The following is a 21,676-nucleotide window of genomic DNA, read 5'->3' as shown; positions in this document are numbered from 1 at the left end:
TTTTGCTTTGAGGTCTTCCCACTTACCCACCCTCCCTCGGGCTAGAGCCTTCACTGAGCAATTTTGGGTCACTGGCTGACAGGGCCAGAAAGGAATTTTTCTCTCTCAACCTGATGGGCACTTGGTTGAGTTTCCCCACTCCCACCTTTCCCTCAGTGAAATTACAAATTTTGTTTGTTAGGCGGAGGAACATTGTTTGTATGATGGCAGAAATGGCATTGGTCAGGACCAACATAATATGGGGGGTCCCCATAAGGGGCCTGAGGGGAGAATTGACCACAGCAAACCCAATTGCGGGTTCAGTATCTGCCTGGTTGGAATCTGCACCCTGGTCCACCAGTGAGACCCCTGCTTGCTTGGCTTGCACCACGGCAAGGTTCAACACTGGCCAACTCCCATTGTACAGGTTTGGAGCAATCCAAACCCAGTGGAACCATTCCACTGTGGAATGATGAACTGATCCTGGGACTCAATGCCATGCTAACCCTTGCCCTGCCTGCTGCTGCTGTCAATAAAGATTTGCCCTGATTTTATCCCATCACCATTGTATAGCTTGTTATTTGCTGTTTTCATGGGTCACATAATGTGCCTGCCTGGGCAAATAATATTTATTATTTTGTGGTGAATTCCTTAATATGATTTAATTATTTTCCAGTACAGCATAAAAGGGTTCCTAATTGTGTATAAGTATAGGCTGTCTATTTTGCCTACATCTTTTGTAATGCATAATTATTATCACCCAAGTTTGCCAGCCACTTGAAAGTTAATTGTCAACAGTAGAAAATTTGATTTCTTCCAATATTTTGCATTGACTATACGAACTGTAATTAACAAATTGTAGCCCAAATAGCCCTAGGCACAAACCATCTGCCTTGTCCTTATTTAAATTTATTTGGGATTACCAGCTGCTATTCAACATTTTCTTTGTTGATTGACTTTGTTGATATTTTTTCTTGTTTGTTTTTAATGTTCATATCTCAACCTTAGAAAAATTGCATGCAAAGTCTGGTTATAAATTATATAAACAAATGATGCACAAATAAAACAAAATGATGAACCAATACATCAGTAGCCTCGTACTACTTCCTGTTGTAGGGGGAAAGACAATGGTGTCCAATTCCAGGTAACCCACAGGAACAGACATCTTGCTGGCTAAGGTGTCAAGGTGAATAGATTTTCACAACGTGGTCAGAGATAACTTCACATGCCCTTCCCTGGCAATTGTTGTTGTTGTTTAGTCGTTTAGTCGTGTCCAACTCTTTGTGACCCCATGGACCAGAGCACCCCAGGCACCCCTGTCCTCCACCGCCTCCCGCAGTCTGGTCAAACTCATGCTGGTAGCTTCAAAGACACTATCCAACCATCTCGTTCTCCGTCGTCCCCTTCTACTTGTGCCCTCCATCTTTCCCAGCATCAGGGTCTTTTCCAGTGAGTCTTCTCTTCTCATGAGGTGGCCAAAGTATTGGAGCCTCAGCTTCACGATCTGTCCTTCCAGTGAGCACTCAGGACTAATTTCCTTAAGAATGGATGCGTTTGATCTTCTTGCAGTCCATGGGACTCTCAAGAGTCTCCCCCAGCACCATAATTCAAAAGCATCAATTCTTCGGCGATCAGCCTTCTTGATGGTCCAGCTCTCACTTCCATACATCACTACTGGGAAAACCATGGCTTTAACGATACGGACCTTTGTTGGCAAGGTGATGTCTCTGCTTTTTAAGATGCTGTCTAGGTTTGCCATCGCCTTTCTCCCAAGGAGCAGGGGTCTTTTAATTTTGTGACTGCTGTCACCATCTGCAGTGATCATGGAGCCCAAGAAAGTAAAATCTCTCACTGCCTCCATTTCTTCCCCTTCTATTTGCCAGGAGGTGATGGGACCAGTGGCCATGATCTTTGTTTTTTTGATGTTGAGCTTCAGACCATATTTTGCGCTCTCCTCTTTCACCCTCATTAAAAGGTTCTTTATCTGCATATCTGAGGTTGTTGATATTTCTTCCAGCGATCTTAATTCCGGCTAGGGATTCATCCAGCCCAGCCTTTCGCATGATGAATTCTGCATATAAGTTAAATAAGCAGGGGAACAATATACAGCCTTGCCATACTCCTTTCCCAATTTTGAACCAATCAGTTGTTCCATATCCAGTTCTAACTGTAGCTTTTTGTCCCACATAGAGATTTCTCAGGAGACAGATGAGGTGATCAGGCACTCCCATTTCTTTAAGAACTTGCCATAGTTTGCTGTGGTTGACACAGTCAAAGGCTTTTGCATAGTCAATGAAGCAGAAGTAGATGTCTTTCTGGAACTCTCTAGCTTTCTCCATAATCCAGCGCATGTTTGCAATTTGGTCTCTGGTTCCTCTGCCTCTTCTAAATCCAGCTTGCACTTCTGGGAGTTCTCGGTCCACATACTGTTTAAGCCTGCCTTGTAGAATTTTAAGCATAACCCTGCTAGCATGTGAAATGAGTGCAATTGTGCGGTAGTTGGAGCATTCTTTGGCACTTCCCTTCTTTGGGATTGGGATGTAGACTGATCTTCTCCAATCCTCTGGCCACTGCTGAGTTTTCCAAATTTGCTGGCATATTGAGTGTACCACCTTAACAGCATCATCTTTTAAATTTTAAATAGTTCAGCTGGAATATCATCACTTCCGCTGGCCTTGTTATTAGCAATGCTTTCTAAGGCCCATTTGACTTCACTCTCCAGGATGTCTGGCTCAAGGTCAGCAACCACACTCCTTGGGGTATACGAGACATCCATTTCTTTCTGGTATAGTTCCTCGGTGTATTCTTGCCACCTCTTCTTGATGTCTTCTGCTTCTGTTAGGTCCTTTCCACTTTTGTCTTTTATTATGGAAATCTTTGTATGAAATGTCCCTTTCATATCTCCAATTTTCTTGAACAGACCTCTGGTTCTTCCCATTCTGTTGTTTTCCTCTATTTCTTTGCATTGCTCATTTAAGAAGGCCTTCTTGTCTCTCCTTGCTATTTTTTGTAAATCTGCATTCAATTTCCTGTATCTTTCACTATCTCCCTCACATTTTGCTTGCCTTCTCTCCTCTGCTATTTGTAAGGCCTCCTTGGACAGCCACTTTGCTTTCTTGCATTTCCTTTTCATTGGGATGGTTTTCGTTGCTGCCTCCTGTATAATGTTGCGATCCTCCATCCATAGTTCTTCAGGCACTCTGTCCACCAAATCTAAATCCTTAAACCTGTTCCTCACTTCCACTGTGTATTCATAAGGGATTTGACTTAAATTGTATCTTACCGGCCCAGTGGTTTTTCCTACTTTCTTCAGTTTAAGCTTGAATTTTGCTATAAAATTCTTGCTATAAAATTTTGCTATAAAATTTGCTATAAAATTTATTCAGTTTAAGCTTGAATTTTGCTGATGATCTGAGCCACAGTCAGCTCCAGGTCTTGTTTTTGCTGACTGTATAGAGCTTCTCCATCTTTGGCTGCAGAGAATATAATCAATCTGATTTCGATGCTGCCCATCTGGTGATGTCCATGTGTAGAGTCGTCTCTTGTGTTGTTGGAAAAGAGTGTTTGTGATGACCAGCTTGTTCTCTTGGCAGAACTCTATTAGCCTTTGCCCTGCTTCGTTTTGAACTCCAAGGCCAAACTTGCCAGTTGTTCCTTTTATCTCTTGGCTCCCTACTTTAGAATTCCAATCCCCTATAATGAGAAGAACATCCTTCTTTGGTGTCATTTCTATAAGGTGTTGTAAATCTTCATAGAATTGGTCAATTTCAGTTTCTTCAGCACCAGTGGTTGGTGCATAAACTTGGATTACTGTGATGTTAAAAGGTCTGCCTTGGATTCGTATCAAGATCATTCTATCATTTTTGAGATTACATCCCAGTACAGCTTTCACCACTCTTTTGTTGAATATGTGGGCCACTCCATTTCTTTTACGGGTTTCTTGTCCGTAGTAGTAGATATGATGGTCATCCGAACTGAATTCACCCATTCCCGTCCATTTTAATTCACTGATGCCCAGGATGTCAATATTTATTCTTGCCATCTCATTTTTGACCACATCCAACTTACCAAGGTTCATGGTTCTTACATTCCAGGTTCCTATGCAATATTTTTCTTTACAGCATTGGACTTTCCTTTCACTTCCAGGCATATCCGCAACTGAGCGTCCTTTCGGCTTTGGCCCAGCCGCTTCTTCAGCTCTGAATCTACTTGTACTTGTCCTCCACTCTTCCTCAGTAGCATGTTGGATGCCTTCCGACCTGAGGGGCTCATCTTCCAGTGTCATAACTTTTATATGCCTATTGTCTTTGTCCATGGAGTTTTCTTGGCAGGGATACTGGAGTGGCTTGCTGGTTCCTGCTCCAGGTGGATCACGTTTGGTCAAAACTCTCCACTATGACTTGTCCATCTTGGGTGGCCCTGCACGGCATAGCTCATAGCTTCTCTGAGTTATTCAAGCCCCTTCGCCATGCAAGGCAGTGATCCATGAAGGGGTCCCTGGCAATACTAACCACAATTATGCAAAACTATAGACACATTTGTTGCTCTTTCATGACAGAGGTGGGTCACCTCCTCCCATTAAGCCTTTTGATGTGATTTCACAACACAATGAAAACTTATACAAAACAATGGCATTTATGCAAAAAGCAAAACAAAAATACTCATTCCCTGCCTGATGGTAGAGCTCGGCCTCGGGTAGCAAGCAGGTAGATTTCCAAAATTATCCCTAATACTGTTAGCCATCATGACCAAAGGTGAGGGATGGTGAAAAGTGTCTTTCACCAATACCTGGAGAGCCACAAGTTACCCATTGCTTCTTTATAACACAGCAAAAGTAATGATGAAGAATCATTTTTCAGATCCCTTATATAAAGACTTATGGTGACTTCATTTGAATCTGGATCTTAGTATGTTGTGTGCCAAAGCATGATTGGAATTGTGAAACATGCTTCAACCTTAATCTGGTTTTAATGTGTTTTTATTTATTTTTTATTTTTGCTGATCCTGGTGAATGATTCAGGATGAATAAAAAACTTCATTTCCTAGAAACCAGTTTGGCAGCAACAGCTTAGATTTCAGTTACATCTTAGAAGCAGCCTTTGCTTTTGATCTCAGCACCTGCTCTCTCCATTTTGTAAATGTTTAGCCTTGAGGAAGCTCCGAGACAAGTTTCAGCAGTTGTATAGTTGGAGACAAAAAGGGGCAAAAAGCAGAGTATGTGCTTGGGAAGATGAGGTAGTTTATTTGGCCACTCAGTGAAGCAAGTTGTTTAGACTGGGGAGATAATGTGGATTCATCAGGCCAAGTGTGTCTCAGATTGGTTTGTGGAGTCAGCTGACTGTATTCAGGCTGGAAGAGCATTAGAGGATCCCCTTGAATCAACAAGCCTTATCTACTTGTTTTGCTGAAGGACCAGAAAGTAAGTGGCACTTAAGATAGCTCAGGAACATAGGAAGCTGCCATACTTAGGCCATTAGGCCGCCGAGCTCATTATTGTTTATGCTGATGGGCAACAAGTATCTGGGGTTTCAGACAGAGTTTTCTCTTGGAGGTGGTGCAAATTAAACCTGTGATCCTCCACACACACAAACTTTACACTCTGCCACTAAGTCATGCATTGGCTATCCCAGGAGGCTTGGTTCCCGAAGACTCATGTTTAAGTTACACATACACACCCCTCACTTCACAATATTATGTTTATTGTTGTTGTTCTGACCATCATGGTCATATCAACTACAGGGGTTGCTCCGGTTTGAACATATCATACCAATCCTGGTCTGACTGCACTGGCTACCAATTAGTTTCCAGGCCCAATTCAAAGTTTTCACTTACAAAGCCTTAAATGGCTAAGGACCACAATACCTCAAGGACTGCCCCTTTCCATATGAACCGACCGGGAGCCTGAGATCATCTTCTAAGGCCCTTCTTCATGTGCCTCTTCCTCAAGAGGTCTGAAGGGTGGCAACACAAGAATGGGCCTTCTCCTCAGTGGCTCCCCGTCTGTGGAATGCTCTCCCTAAGGAAGTTTGCCTGGCACCTTCATTATACACCTTTAGGTGCCAGGCAAAAATGTTCCCTTTTAACTAGGCCTTTGGTTGATTTGATTTACACCCTATGCCGTTTTAAAGTGTGTGTGTGTGTGTGTGTGTGTGTGTGTGTGTGTGTGTGTTGGCGGAATTATTGGGTTGTCATTTTTGTTTTTATTATGTACTTTGTGATTTTATATTTTGATTTTATTCTGTGAACTCTCCTGAGACCCCCGGGTATAGGGCATTATATAAAATAAATAAATAGCAGCAGCAGCAGCAGCAGCAGCAGCAGCAACAACAACAACAACAACAACAACAACTCTACAACAACAACAACAACAACAACTCTACAACAACAACAAAACCACAACAACTCTACCTTAAAATATACCAGAATAATACTACTATTAATAATATACAATATACAAAAGGTTAGAACATTTTGCAATATATTTGCAAACATGTGAGAACAGGAAAAGGAAAAAAAAGTAGGTCTGGGATTAAACAATTAAAAGCCAAGGGGAAATTAAGAAGACGATGGGCTTTGTTCATAACAATTTGAGGATTTCTGAAACACACACATTCCAAAATAGCTTGCCCTTCCTAACTTCTCCTTCTGTCATTGGTGGGACCATGTATACTGACAAATGCAATAATTATCATGATGTAACACCCTTTGCTGGTTCCTTCACTTCCTTGACTTTAGCCTTCTGTAGCTAGGCATGAAATTTTAATCTAAACCTTTGTAAATAAAAAGAGTAGGACTGTCCTAGCCTTTCACAAGCCAAAAATGAAGTGTTTCATCATTGGCAAAAGCTGGAACTTCAGGCAACATTTACTTTCCCTCCCTCCCTCTCCCTCCACCACTGACATAAAACTACACTACCGCTAATGTCTTTGTTGGAAGCAGGCTCTCAAACTAATTTTTAAGTGATCGCATCAAAACCCAACTTAGAAACAATTAATTTGTGGTGGATGGGCTGTCACCGACAGCCGTCAGCTGTGTCAGTCACCCGTGTTGTTAATGAGAAATTAGCATTCTTTTTTTATTTAAAACGCCCTTACAGAGTATAGTGTAGCAAAGGCTTCTTTTCTGTGTGAGCTTGATGCAACAAACACTTTGCATTAGTCATGGGCACATACTCCTATATAATAAAGGAGGCTCAGGTGCTTGTTGCTTAATATTGACAGAATTTTGGCACGGAACAGGAAATCAGTGAAAGCTTTTATGAGAGTCTGAAAAGCTGCCGTCTTTTCAAGTCTCATTCAAGACATGAAGCTTACAGGAAATAAGCTAGAAGATGACAAAAGAGCAGACCAGCAGAAAGAAGAATGTGTTGGCTTGAAGCTTGATTAATGGGATCCTTCTTAGTTCTTCCCCTGTTGTATTGCAGTGGGCAGTGTACCATTACAACCTGAAACCCCCTTCTGGCAGTTTAACATGCCGTTTTATAATAACAGGAAACAAGCCATTTACAAAGGAGATGCAGGAAGGCCAATCATATCTGGCACATTTTTCCATATACTTATCCCATCAAAATGCAAAATGTTCTGCAAAAATGAAGCATGAGCAACAAATACCATTCATTTTGTGGTGCCCAACAAATTATGGCGCTGCCACCCATCCCTCTCCACTACTTAGCTTTTATGTCTAATTACTGCCTCAACACACAGCAACCTGTACCAGAAATGGCTTTTTGAAATGATATGGCTATGTTCAACAGAGGTTCATCTTGCCCCCCCACCTTAGTTTTTAATGTATCAATTCCCCACTTGCTAAATTGACCAGCATGTTGTGATCCCCTGAAGATGGGGGGGGGTGTCGGTTTGTGTGAGTGTTACAGTCTACAGTCAGTGCTAGAAAAACAATACCTGCAAATTCAGTGCATTGTTTTGAGGTGTCACCTCTTTTCAGCAGGAAAAGTATCTCCCATTAGCAGAAGAATAAGAAAATATCAAAAGTTGTTATACAAGAGGGATTTTATTATCAGAAAATGACCCATCATTTTGAACATTAGAGTCTTCTTGGCCCCCTTTCAGATGTGGTCTTCTTATTTTTGCCATGAATGCGTGTTACTCCCTCGTTTCTGAAGCATTTCCATCTATCCAATGTAGTGATATGCTATCCTGTTGAAATTTTTTATGTCTGTTACAGACACATAGGTATGTACACCAAGAAGGAGGGGGAGATAAGAATTCTGTAGTTTCTAGTACTTCCAGTTCTTTATTTATTTTAAGCTTTGAAAAAGAAACATCAAATATCTTTTGTAGCCATGTTCCAGGATGGCCTCTGTAACAGAAGCATTTTAACAATGTCTAAAATCTGTTTAAGTTGTATAGCTTGGCTGCCTGGCAAGCATATAAAAACTGTATACTCTGGCCCTGCCATCACTGGGTGTCAAGGGAAAAAATGTGATTGGATATTGTTATTTTTGGGGCGGAGGCACTGTCCTGTGCTTGAACTATAGTAAGAATGAGAATTTAATGAGGACCATTGTAACAGATTGAGGTAGTTAATGGATTTCTTCCCAGCCTACCAGATTTTAGAACAGAACCAGTTCTGTTCTGCCTAGTTTTATGTTAAATTAGAGTTGATTGTAATGTTCCAAGTGGGATACCACAAGGGAAGCTCCAGTGTCTTAAAACATCTTGTTGGATTGGTTGATAAATGTCACTGTAATTACCACAGAGACAGTAACATGGGCTCCAAAATTCTCAAAACAGCTTGGTAAGTGGCATGTCTTATTTCACAATTAGCTGCAAGTGGAAGTGTCTCTGTGTCTCTAAAACTGTAAGGTGGCCATGCCCCGCTTTCATTTGCATAAATAAGATTATTGGTTTTGGTACATCGTGCACTAGCAGGTGAGAACACAGGTAGGGAGGGGTTTCAAATGGATTGCCCCCAGGTGAAATATATCAGACTCTGCCAGATAGTTAGTGAGACATATAGATGATAGATAGATAGATAGATAGATAGATAGATAGATAGATAGATGATAGATAGATGATAGATAGATGATAGATTAGATAGATAGATAGATAGATAGATAGATAGATAGATAGATATAGATAGATATAGATGATAGATAGATAGGTGGTTTTCCACAATTAACTTTTAACTATGGTATAGATTGATGTGAGCCTCAGATTCAAACACTTTATTTCCTCTCACCAAACCTCCTCCTGCATTGCCACAATGAAATAAGAAGCTTTAACTTCCTTTGTTAGCTAATCACAGTTTATCATTATGTCCAAGCCCAGACAAACTGTGGTCAGTCACTCTTAACTTTGGTTTCTTGTGAAACAAGCCAATCTTATACTAGAGCTTGTGAAATTAGGTAGTTTCAATAAGCTGTAGTTGAAATCATAGGTCAGAGTGAGGAATCTAACACCAAAATATTGTTAACTGAAAATAGAAATAAAAGCTTCTGCTCTCCTTTTTGTAGCAGTGCAAAATGGAGGAAGGGAGAAGGGAAAGAGCACATGACCAAGGCATATGCTCATGACTCTAAACCGTAGTTTGGTGTTACAGCCAAAGCAAGCCATTACTTCCTCATATCCTTTTATGTAGATTATTTTCCTTTTTATGTGTGTCTGTTTTCTTTAGGGTCCCTTTTGAACCGAAAAGGCAGAGTCCACCTATTTTTATGGCTCTAATGTTCTGAAACATACCTGTTCTCTTTACCAGTTGCTGGTTCTTTATTTAACCAAAGGAGTTTCCTGTAATAAATAAGGCCTGTAAGTGTTTGTCTCAATTATTTTATTATTTTTTTAAGCCAGGAGAGTATAAGACAGTGGAACATAGGGATAAATTCTAAAAAAATGAGTAGGAAAGGTCCTCTTTTCTAATCTCTTTTATTCTTCCAGAAAGCAGTTTTGTCAAGCAGAAATGTAATATAGTGATTGTTGTAAGGAACATGGCCTCAAGTGTTTCCTCTCCACTCCATTAACCAGAAGGGGCAGAGGGGAGAAACGTAACAAATGTACATTTCACACTTTAAAAGTGATAGAGGACATTTACTTTTTATGTCTTCCTCTTTGTCTAAAGCCCAAGTATTCTGTTTTTGTGGGTTTTTTCTTCATTTCCCTCCACTTTTCTTTGTAATCATTATACCATGTCTCTGATGTAAGAAACTTGCCTCTCCTGGACAAATAGATTGAAGTTTCAATCTCAGGCCAAGAGGCTTTGCCACCATCACCATGGATCAATAGAATATATGGGCCTTCAAGAACCCTTTGCATGGTATCCAAACTGTTGGCGCTTTGATTTATTATTGTTATTTTTACAAAACTCTCCTTGCAAACCTTGTATGAATGACTGTTTAGAACCCCCTTTGGATTCTGCAGTATAAATTGGATGAACTGAACTAGTATTGTGGACTCCAATGGAAAATGGTCATGGGCTGGAGAATTACATCTTGTCTGATTTCGTGTTGAAATAAAACAAAATAGCAAGACCTTTTTTGTCAGCTGAAGTAACTCTGTATCTAGGGATAGGGCAATTTTTCATTTAATCATTATTTTTAGGTGAATCAGCCTAATTTACATCTCCTGGAATAATACACAGATTGGAACATAGTTATTCATAGAGTTTCACACTTTTCTGGGTTTTACAATAGTTCTTAGCTTGGAAAATGTGACAAAATGCATAAGAATTTTGAGGATAAATTTATTTTAGAAATGTGAACACAGGTACAAAATACAGATTTAAGTATAGATTTTCCTTCAAATAAGTTAGCAAATGATTTTTTTTTTTTTACTTCACAAGAGTAATGCAGAAATGTGAATAAATATATTTACAAACAAACACATGTGAAACTGACATAGACTGGAATTAGACTTATCTATCCATTCCTAACTATATGAATCACTAATGCGTAAAAATTGTGATCTGGTCCCTAAATCTGACTTTAAAATATTGTGATAAGTTTTAAATTCTTTGAGGGAGGCTACAAAGTGCTCAAGCAGTCTAATACTAATTATTATTATTATTATTATTATTATTATTATTATTATTATTATTTAGCTGAATGCTATGGATTGGTTCATAAGATGCTGAACTAACTTTGCAACAATATTTGTGCAGTAAATGATCTTCCAGAACAGACCTTAAGAAGCAAATCTGCTTGTTACCACATTCTGTGAAATTCTGTTATTATTTCATTTAAGCTTTTATTATTTCAGCATGTGGCAACTTATGGTTGCATCACATGGAGATTACTGCATAAGACCACTTCATTATGTGGAAATTAATTTTGAAAAGCCCCCTTCAATGTAAAATTAACATTCTATATGTAATTGTATGAAAATTCATTTGATGTATTATTTTATTTATTTTTGGCATTTATATCCCTCCTTTCATCAGTCGGCCTCAGGCTGAGAATGAATACATAAGTTAAAATAAGAAAAAATCAGTACCTCCAAACTGCAACTACAATAAAGTAACTAAAACCAATAATTTAAAACAACCAGGGATAGCATTGCTCAGAAGCAAAGGACTACTCTTTAAATTAAACAGCTCATAAATTAAATTAAGGCACTTACACAGTTACAGAACCTCACACTGTCTCAAGGCCTGGTCAAAAACTAATGTCACTTTTCTACCTCATCAATAGTCACATGGCTCAACCCTAAGGTTAACTCAGTTCAAATAAAAGCTGGTGAATATATGCTACATATTTTCTGCATCTACCACAATCTGTTCCCCTGTCTGTCTTGCTCTACTGTCACTAGCTTCTAGTCTTTCCTATACCTTTTCTCATTGTCATCACATCACTACCATCAAAAAGCATAATTTTCAGGCTGTCTCAGAATATTTCACCTTAACATATCATATTCCAGCTCTGCCTCAGTTTTTGATAAGCTCTAGTTCTCATATACTCGGAAGTAAGCTTCATCAACTTCAATGAGACTTACCCCCCCCCCCAGTAACCTTGTGGAGGACTGCAGCCTCATGATCTGTTAATTTCCTTATACAGCTGGTTTATATTCTATTCTGTTCCCATCAATCCTTCTTTCTGGGGCTATTTGAAAAAGCAAGTCTGCCAATGGTACTATGCTTACAACATGTAAACATTGTCTTTTTGTTGAGGGCATTGTGAACCCCTGAGTCAAATATGGAACATAAGATGGGGACACAACATTTTGAGGGGCTCAAGTTTGGATGTCGAGCAGGATTTTGACCATTTGACTAATTATGAAGATATAATAGGGTTAAGTTCAAAATGGAGTCTTGGTAACTGGTAACATCCCCAGTCAGCATGAGCGAGGGTCACAGATGATGAGCATGATAGTCCAGTAACATCTGGGAGCTCAAGGTTGGGAGAGGTTAAGAGTTAAAAGTCATCCACATATGGTTCTGAGAGAGAGAAGCACGTTGGTTCAATAACATCAACTTCTGGATCTCCAAAAACCATTTTAAAAAAAAAAATCCTTTGTGGTATATTATATGAAATGCATGTGGGTAGTAAATGTTATTCTCCTCACAACATTTTCTTTTTTTAATAAAAGAAAAAGATGGGGTGTTGAAAGAAAGAATTGGAACATGCTACTGCTGTTTCTTCCAGTTTGTCTCCTTTTCCCCTCTCCTTTGTCTTTTATGTACTTTTTCATTCTGGGGAAAGAAGTCTCCCAGGGCACTGACACTTTTGGATTAAAAAGCACTCAGCAAATATAGAAAGCTATAAGATCCAGAACCCTCTCACTGTAAAGTTCAGGTTCTGACTATAACTTTTGACTTGTATCCCCACTAGAGTTCCAACACAGTTCAATCTTGAGGGTACAAAGGAATAGACTCTGGGGGAAAGCTTGTGTCTCAAATTATAAAGCTTGTTTCCTTAGAGGATTTGAAGTAGGAAGAGTTGAAGACTTGGAAGATGGAATAACAAACTTAGTGGCATGATTGTGCTTTGTTAACAGCTTGTTAGTGAGCCTCACATTGAATTCACAGACAACCTATGTCTAGGATTGTGTGAAGCCTGAAGAGAACAAGCACTGGTCTTCTAAATGCATTCTCTGTAAGTAGAGTGGTGGAAGCCAGAGGCCCACTGCTGCTTTCATTCCACACCATGAAAGCTAGCGCCAGTGGCTTTATAAAGAGGTACCAAAAAAGTGTTCCAAGGAAAAGAAAGAGAAAGGGTATTTTAAAAACACTCCTGTTAGAATGGTAAGTCTCACCCTCTTGAAAGGTTGTTGTTGTTTTTATGGTAGTTGAATCATGACACACACACACACACACACACACACACACACACACAAATAAATTTGGAACTGAAATGGCCACAAAATGGAACCAAAATGAAAATGGAACTGAAATAGCCAGCATCAATTTGCCCCCAGAGAGTGGGGTGATGAAATGGGGATGGCTATTTCATCCCACCACTACTTTGATAAAGACAATACAGAGGAATGTGTATCTTAAACTTTGCTTTTTTAAAAAGGCCCCAGAGCCAGAGCCTTGCCTTCTCTTACCGCAGAGAGAGGTGGTGGATGGTTGGTTCCATTTTGCTCTTCAGGCACAGAAAGTCTAGATCATCTCAGTTATAATACTGCAAGTTATGTGTTTTGTTTACGTTTTATAGTATATTCCCCCCTCACCTTCTTTTGTGCAACAGTGCACTAGCAGTCCTCAACATGCTTTACACCAACTTTATCCAATGTTGCTGAACAACTGAAATTGCCCCCAGTCCTCTTCTACCAGAAAGATGGTTTATCTTTAGTAGGCTGCCCCCCCCCCCCAGAAGGAAGAGGGTTGTTAAGTCCCACCTTCAGATTCAGGAATGGTTCTGCCTCCAGCTTTGGCTTTGTATTCATCATTGTCTGTACCCAGACACCAGCACTGACCTCTGCCTCCTCTCCATGCTATTTCTCCTTAGTTTTATGTGAGGCAGCAAGGACAGCATGGGGCCACTGACTAGACACCTGCTGCTGGCCTGAGCTTCTTTGCATCCATGCAATCGGGCCAAAGCTAAAAGTCATGTTAAATCTAGTGACCAGTTTCCCAAGGGAATGATTCAGTGCATGGGTGGGGGACCTATTGCCTTCCAGGTGTTGTTGGACTACAATTTCCATCAGCCCAGGCCTATGGGCATGGATATTGGAAACTGTGGTCCAAAAGCATCTGGAGGACCACATGTTATTGATGTCTGCTTTGGTGCTACAGCATTAAACCAGCAGTAGGGAGAAGGACAACAATAAATGGATTGTAGCATGTAGTGGAGACGGAAAATTGTTGCTGCTGCTGCAGTCTTTGGGATATGTACCTGTGCTCATCCTTCTCATCCTTGTTCTGCTATTTGGACTAAACATGATGGAGATTGGCATACTCCATAAGTGGTGTGTAGCATCAGCCATATTGAATTAGTGTTCAAGGACCATCAGACAAACAAAATCAATCTCCCACCTTGAAGCATTATACCTTATTTAATCCCTCATTTATTTTGATATTTTTCCCTTTAATGATTGCTCACCTAAAGATTGCAACATCCTAGTGCTGGTTGTTGCACATGTGAAACCTGGAATTACCCAACCTGGAGTAATTTTACCTTTCATTTCATTTTCTTTTAAACACCAGACAATTATTCACACTCTCTTTATTAAGACCATTTGTTCAGTGTGAGAGCTCACAAGGGAAGATGTCTGTTTTATGTATGCTTTTAATTAATAGTGGCTATGGGCAGCAGGGAGTCAAAAAAGATTGTTTGTGATGTACCGAACAATGTACTCAATTATAAGTATTTGCAGAAGGCACTTTGAAATCAAAAGACAGGTTACAATAAAAGAAAAAGGGAGAATGTTTTGATAAGACATAAATCATGTGGAAGGGAAAAAAATTCTACCTACACATTTATGTATACCTGTTTAGTATGCTTACATGCTATAGATCACTGTCATAATAACTTAATTAAAACAGACAGTCACCCTATGCGGATGTTTGTTTGTTCAAGTCTATTTTTAACCATCTTTCATCTTAGATACCAGGGAGGTTGACAACATATGCACAATAACCATAAAGGTAATTATAAAGAGCATTAAAAAGATAATTAAAAATAAAACCATATCAATATATAGGATAGCTCAGTTGGTAGAGCACAATACTCCTAATCTCAGGGTCGAGGATTTGAGCCCAATGCTGGCAACAGATTACAGTGCTACCTCGGGTTAAGAACTTAATTTGTTCCTAAGGTCCATTCTTAACCTGAGGTACCACTTTAGCTAATGGGGCCTCCCACTGCCGCCACGAGTGTGATTTCTGTTCTCATCCTGAAGCAAAGTTCTTAACCTGAGGTACTATTTCTGGGTCCGCAGAGTCTGTAACCTGAAGCGTCTGTAACCTGAAGCATCTGTTACCCAAGGTACCACTGTACCGCACTGCAGGGGCTTGGACTAGATGACCCTCTTGGTTTCTTCCACCTCTAGAATTCTTTGGTTCTATGATTCAAGACACTCACCTGATCATTTATAACCAGCCTTATATAACCGACTAATAGACCTTAGCAAATCAGTTTTCCCCAAAGATAGAGTTGCCATATTTCCAGAGGTAAAAATCAGGCATTTTGCCAATTTTTGAAAATTCCCCCCAATGGTAATTTCCCTGCCTGTCAGCTCTGCAAACTGCCCATCCCTCCTGCTTGCGGGAGGGAAAGGGCAGCTCAGTGGATGGGCAGAGCAGACACGCAGGTAAGACGCTTTCCTGGCCGTGAGCTCTGCTAGCTGCCCTGACTCTCCTGCTTGTGTGCACTGAGCCGCCCGCACCCGAACCAAAGCCAGGACCAGAGCCTGAACCTGAGCCGCCAGTACACACACACGCACAAAATTAAACCCCACACAAACCTGGACATTTGCTTCTAAATTTACCCCCCCCCCCCACAGATGGGCATGTAGGCCCCCGAAAGAGGACATGTCTGGGATTTCCCAGATGTATGGCAAGACTTACGTGAAAATGTGTCTTTTTAAGTGGGAGGAGGAATCAGATATCAATGGCACTGCACTGCACTGTAGAGGGAGGGAGGCAATTTCATAAATCCATCCCCATCCTGAATTACCACACCAGAGGCAACATCTATCCATAGAACAAGAAGAGACTATCCTGTAATCTTAAACCTGGGCTGTCTCATATAAGGAGCCCATGAACTTGGGGTTTGAAGTCCAGCAAAACTGGGGACTCTGGATTGAGAAATGCTGCTCTGACCACTACACCACACTGACTCACTTGGCGTTAGGTGATAGGTCAAAATAATGTTGTTTTATTTTCTCATACTTAGTTTTAATTCAATCTTGATTAATTAGAACTGCTGATTTTTAATTCTTATTGTGGCTTATATTTTTGCTGTCTTTGTTTTTGTTTTCTGTATAGATATCATGTTGTCCTAATAATATCTATTTCTTTAATTTGTGAATTGCTTTAAGCATTTGTACCAAGGTGAGGTAAATGGATAAACATATGGAAATGCTTTCTATATATTTTCAGTATAAATGGAGGTTACTAATGTAGCAATGTGTCCATTGACCTTGAATGTGTTCTTTTGTTTATTGCATGTCAGTATCATTGCTGAAGGTACATATTGCCTACTAAAGAGGAAGAAAAATTGCTAGGAATCTGAATAATGAATACAAATGGAAAAGCACAGACAAAAGGAAATGAGATGGGCTACTCTCTATATAGAGAAGAACCCTTCAAACAACGCTTTGTAAGTGCAACACTGGCTTAACATTTTTCCAGTCAAAGGTGACTATGGGGTGCGGCACTCAGCTCAATTTTCAGGCCAAGGGAGCCAGTGTTTGTCTACAGACAGCCTTCAAACCCTTCAAACAACGCTTTGTAAGTGCAACACTGGCTTAACATTTTTCTTTAAAAAGTTCTAAACAAACCTTATTCAGAATGACAAGTTCTAGCTCTAGGCCAGGAGTAGGAAAATCTATGGCTCACCAGATATTGCTGGACTACAGGGACCATCATTCCTGACCATTGGTCTTGCTGTTTGGAAGTAAAGGTCCCCTGGATGGTTAAGTCCAGTCAAAGGTGACTATGGGGTGCAGCACTCAGCTCAATTTTCAGGCTAAGGGAGCCAGCGTTTGTCTACAGACAGCTTTCCGGGTCATGACTAAACTGCTTCTGGTGCAATGGGACACCGTGACAGAAGCCAGAGTACACAAAAACATTGTTTACCTTCCTGCCACAGTGGTACCTATTTATCTACTCACACTGATATGTTTCAAACTGCAAGGTTGGCAGAAACGGGGAACAATGGGAGCTCACCTCATCACATGGATTTGAACTGCCACCCTTCTGACTGGCAAGCCCAAGAGGCTCAGTGGTTTAGACCACAGTGCCACCCACGTTTTACCAATGTGCAGAAGCACACGTTGGGATAAATTAAAAACTGCACAGAATTGGTCTCCCTGCAATCATATGTGTAAGCACATCAACAGCAAGTTCACCTCTGCTACAGTCTTTTGTCAATGGGCATGTGCACATAGATATCCAACGTGCAAACACACTGAAGAAACACAAAGATGTCCTTACATGTTTCTAGAGTTTTAGAAAGCATCTGAGTTAAATCAGAATTAAGTAGGAGAAAAACCAGGGGCACAGTGAGTATGTGGATGAGATACAGCCACGGAATGTGGGTGGGATCTGATCGTCCATCTAGAAAAACACAGTGTCTGAAGCAACCTTATATTTCACGTGAATAATTTACATGGGTGTAAGCTCACTTCTGAGTAAGCATGCAGCCTATAACTCTCTCTTCCTGGCGGGGTTTCATCATTAAGGAGCATAAGACAAGAGACATTTTATTTATTGTTTTGGATTTCCTCCAAGCAGAATGTATTGTTTTCATTGGGGAAGAAGAAATGAAAACTATGACTTCAGCATCCCATAAATCTTTTGTCCATTTTGTTCCTAAGATAGAAAGCATCAAGGAAAAGCAAGAAAAGAGCTGCTTGAATGTTGACATAATGAATTCAATATTAGTCATTGGTTTGTTTTTGTTTTGTTATGTATTTTGTGTTCTCATTTTGTATTTTTATATTGTGACCCGCCCTTTGATCTTTTGATGAAGGGCAGTATACAATTGTATATATATATATGGAAGATTTTTACAGCCAGATTATCAATCAATATATCCATTTACATTTCTCCTCCTTTTTTAAAGAGATGGTGGATCAGCCTATTTCCATTCCATGCCTGTTTCACATATATTCATTTCTAAGCCCATTGTGTTCCATTTCCCATGGATTTTTTTGTTAACATGAATAAAATTTGTGCATTTAAATTATATTTAATTTTATATGCTCTTTTCTCCTAAAATAGCTTTGGGGGGGGTAAGGTTTTGTGTGCATTTATCCTCTAAAATATGCATTATGTATGCATTTTCCCATTAAAAAACATTTCAATGCATTCTAAGAAACAAAACTGCATCCCAAAATTCCGAGAAGTATATATTCTGATTGTTAACTCTTTTATGATCCACATATGAGTCCAGGAACTGTAAATTAGGAAATTGAAAATAAGAATGAAGCAAAATTCTCTTCCATTCCTAACTGTGTAGTCACAAAGTTAGCTCACAAAAAACAGGTTGGCAGACCTTGCACTTTAATATACCACCTCTAAGTATGTCTAAGTCTGGAGAAACCCATTGACCAGACTAAGCCAGATTTTAGGCAGTGTCCCTTTGTATGCAAGAATACATTGCCCTCTCCTCGCCAGCCCAGGTGTTTGCAGGCAAAGAATCTGGAAAATTACCACTCATATGAGGTAAGGAGAGGGCCTTCAGAGAATGTTCCTTTCCTGTCATTGCAGGAGCTTACAGTTTAATGCTTTAATAGGTGATTCCAAATCCTGATTTAGTTTCCTGTGACATATATTTTTATTTCAACACTGTTGACCACTCACAAAATCCATGCTTATATATGGTACAATATGTCAATCATCTGGCAACTGTGAAAAGTTAAAGCCAAATAAATTATTGTTAGGAGATCTTATGTGGATTCCACAAACAGGTCCATTTATGTTTCTCTGTCTGCTTTTGCATCTGGCTCCACCTACTGACATATGGCTTCCAAAAGGTTGACTATGACCAAATGTGGCCCTCAGGCTGAAAAACAGGTCCCTGCCTCTGCCCCAACCCCCTTGAACCACAGCTGCGTTTCATTTTTCTTTCTTCCGATAGATGCTTAAAATCTCAAAGGCATATGGTGGAACTAGCTATTTCTATAGGGAACTATTTAAATGCTGCTTTGCACTTCTTATTTGTCCTTTCTACAGGGAATAGAAGAGCAAGCAGAAAGAACAATGAACAAACACATGCACAAGTAAATTCTCTATGGAGGAAACAAATACAATTCGGTATGGAGGACTGTCATCCAGATGACAAGCAGAGACATCGCAAGCATGGGAGAATTCCTTAAGGTGAATTTGAGGTCTGTACGTAGGACGCCAGTAAGGACCTCTGTGCCAATGAACTGTCATTTAATCTTTATGCATCAGTGTCAGCACTGCTTTAATTTCAAATCTGAGTTGTACACAATGTCATTCAGCATGGAAGAGCCTTCACAAAAGAGCTGAGGGTGCTGATTCTGCTTTTGGCTTAGGAACCTATAGATGACATAGCGAGGGAACTGTGGGGGGGGGGAGTGGACAAGTTGATTGCAACAGCAATATAAATGCTTAGTTGCTTTCCCACCCATGGGGGTAAATATGGGGATGGGTCAGTGCTCCTGGTATAAACACTTAAATGGGTGGTTGTTGTTACTCAAAGAAATCATGGTGGTGTACATAGATGCTTTCCCATTTCATTCTTTTTTTTAAAAAAAAATGTTTAATCATTTTTTCAATACAAACATCAACTGCAAAAGACACATACAACAAAAACCATAACAACAATAATAACACAATTTGACACTTCAGATTTGAATACACTGATATACCTACGGCTACACCTTTTCAAACAATATTTTCCCACCTCTCTCTCCTCCTCCTACTTCCCATTTCATCCTTGAAACAAGCTTGTGAGGCTCAGAGACAGTGACTGGCCCAAGGGCACCAAGTGAGCTTCATGTCTGAGTGTGGATTTCAAATCCTTTCTGCTCAAAAATGTGTGTGTGTGTTGTAGTCATTATGAGGTATTAATAAATAACAGCAACAAGTGAATATATTGTTTGCTTTTCAACTATTTAAAACTTGAGTTTATCCAGATAGGAGCATCTGAACAGAATTTCTGTAGATCTTAAATCACTTTTGACCCTTTCAAACTGAAATGCCAACCCTCATCTTGCACTGAATGTAGCATTGGCAACCTAAAATCAGCTGGTGAAAGACCTGCAATACATGCAACTTGACTTCTCCATATGGTTTAGGGTTGGCATCAGGCACTCATACCTTTAGCAGCCATGTGTCAGGCAGATAATAAACAGAGTAAGTCTCTTCTGGGGTGGAATTACAGTTATGGAGCCGATATTCTGTCTGTTGGAAATTGTTTAGTTGTAAGCAAGCACAGTTTGTGACATTGCGCAGTAACCTTACAGGGCTTTTCTGTTAGGGCATCCTTAGAAACAGCAAAACAAAATATACCACAAAATGCAGCTTTAAAATTATTAAGAACAAATGAAAATTTCATCTTAAAAATTTGTATATTGCTGTGAGAAAAGGAAGCGAGGGTGAAGGCAGTCACATGCTGCTTGCTGACTAAATTTGCTCAATTGTGCTATTCCAGTTACTGCAGAGAGAAAGCTAATCCATTTTAATGAAATTATTTTCAGGAGCAACTTTCCTGCATGTATTTGAACTCATTTTTTAAAAGTGGAAATTGAGAAAACAAAACAAACGTGGATACTTTTATAAAAAAGAGATAGAGCAATGAAGTCCAAGATGATGGCTATAAAGATATCAAATAGACGAACAATGTCCTCATTACCTACCACGAACTGAGCTTCAAATAACCATAATTAATAGTTGTGCAATTGCTCTCAATCATTTTGACACTTCACAATTTCAATATGAAAAGCTGACTTTCTTGAAGGATAATGCTGGTCATTGTAAATTGCCAATTAGGATGCAATCCTGAATACACCCTCTCTCTTTTTCTAAATTGAACAATATTTGCAAATCAGTACAGCTAAAATATAAAGTATGTTCTCCTTTGTATTTATTTATTTTTTAAAATAAACATGGACATGATCTACATTTTATGCAAGCAAAACTATTCCCAGACATGGTGAGCAAATAGGCTTTTGGTCATATGCCATGTTTTTATTTTTTTTAATTCAGAATTAGAACATGATTTCTATATGTTATAACAAAGAAGGGTGCTTCTATATGTCTGTTGTTATTATCATTGCATTGTTCAGCCCAAGTACATTCAACCTTTTTACAAGAAGCAAAGCTTAATTGTAGCATCAAAATATGGTGGCATTAATGGGCCATCCAAGGTTGTGTATTCCATTATAACCACAATCATGTATTAATTTTCCAGTTTAATCCTTTTGTTAATATTCTCTTTATCCATTTATTTTTCTTTCTTGGAAACAACATGCCAAAGCCATTCTGACCCCCCTCCCCCCACCATACCTGCTTTGGCCCTCCATTTCAAACATCCCTTCCTTTCTTTCAGATTTGAGAAACCTCTGTGGAAACAAATGCAGGATAATGCATGAATAAATCTGAGTGG

At 39.6% G+C, this 21,676-nt stretch overlaps 1 long non-coding RNA gene across 2 annotated transcripts; it reads left to right on the top strand.

Annotated features, from left to right (window-relative positions):
- Positions 1-6,370: 6,370 nt before the first annotated feature.
- Positions 6,371-21,155, top strand: LOC309340220. Of its 2 annotated transcripts, XR_014155867.1 has the most exons (5): positions 6,371-6,439; positions 14,981-15,021; positions 16,550-16,696; positions 19,276-19,430; positions 20,769-21,155. It is a non-coding gene; the product is annotated as an uncharacterized lncRNA (long non-coding RNA). The 2 variants fall into 2 exon arrangements; XR_014155868.1 differs by lacking the exon at positions 20,769-21,155 and having other exon boundaries at positions 19,276-19,588.
- Positions 21,156-21,676: the final 521 nt, after the last annotated feature.

The sequence above is a fragment of the Podarcis erhardii genome, assembly GCF_964252035.2.
Source record: "Podarcis erhardii genome assembly, chromosome: 4".
NCBI lineage: Eukaryota > Metazoa > Chordata > Lepidosauria > Squamata > Lacertidae > Podarcis > Podarcis erhardii.
This window is presented reverse-complemented; position numbering and strand designations above follow the sequence as displayed.